Source organism: Pristiophorus japonicus, chromosome 5, assembly GCF_044704955.1.
Source record: "Pristiophorus japonicus isolate sPriJap1 chromosome 5, sPriJap1.hap1, whole genome shotgun sequence".
In the NCBI taxonomy this organism is placed as follows: Eukaryota; Metazoa; Chordata; class Chondrichthyes; family Pristiophoridae; genus Pristiophorus; species Pristiophorus japonicus.
In genome coordinates this window covers 157,933,225-157,933,994 of record NC_091981.1, presented here as the reverse complement: position 1 = coordinate 157,933,994, position 770 = coordinate 157,933,225, and the positions used below count along the sequence as shown (strand labels likewise).

Below are 770 nucleotides of genomic sequence, written 5' to 3'. Positions count from 1 at the left end.
TCCAGAGTGGCACTTCGTGCACCGTGCCCTCATAGGTGACCTTGACCAAGGCGCTGCCCAGGACAGTGATAAGCTCTTTGGTGTATGTTCTCAGTTTCGTGTGGATGGGGCTCAGGGCTGGTCTGAGTGCCTTGTTTTTAATTTTTTTTTAATTTTTAAAAACATTTTTATTCGTTGCCAATCTTTCCAATTCTTTGTCAAATCACAAATGCCAGAGGTCACCTTGCACACATCAAGGATCACTCTGCGCCAATGCTCTTAGCCAAAAGGCCTAGAGCCACTGCACCTTTCCTGGAAGTACTGCAATACCAGGTTCATGCCATGGAGGTGGATGGGTCAGGCCCCCCACACACCTCCGTGGAAGTGGATGGGTCAAGCCACCCCACTCACCTCCTATTTCCAAAAAGCATAGGAGAATCACTTTCCTGATCCAGGGAGAACCACGTTGGGGTCATGGTTACTCCCCTGTCAGGTCAGCCACGCATGATCTTAGCCAAAAGGCCGAGAAGCGGGGTCTGAGTGCCTTGTTGCACCACAGTCTCTCAAACATCTTTTTACTCATGATGGATTGGCTAGCGCCAGTGTCCGGTTCCATGGCTACGGGTAAGCCATTCAATTTTACATTTAGCATTATAGGTGGACATTTTGTCAAAAATGTGTGCACCCCGTGTACTTCAGCATCTGCCTCCTCTCTCTGAGGCTCGAAATTGCTTTGATCCACCATGGACCGATCTTCCTCTGCCACGTGGGGGTTAGCAGGTTTTGAGCTG

General features: G+C 49.5%; 1 pseudogene; it reads right to left on the bottom strand.

Annotated features, from left to right (window-relative positions):
• Positions 1 to 275: 275 nt before the first annotated feature.
• On the bottom strand, positions 276 to 513 carry LOC139264918 (U2 spliceosomal RNA; annotated as a pseudogene).
• Between the last annotated feature and the right edge of the window lie 257 nt (positions 514 to 770).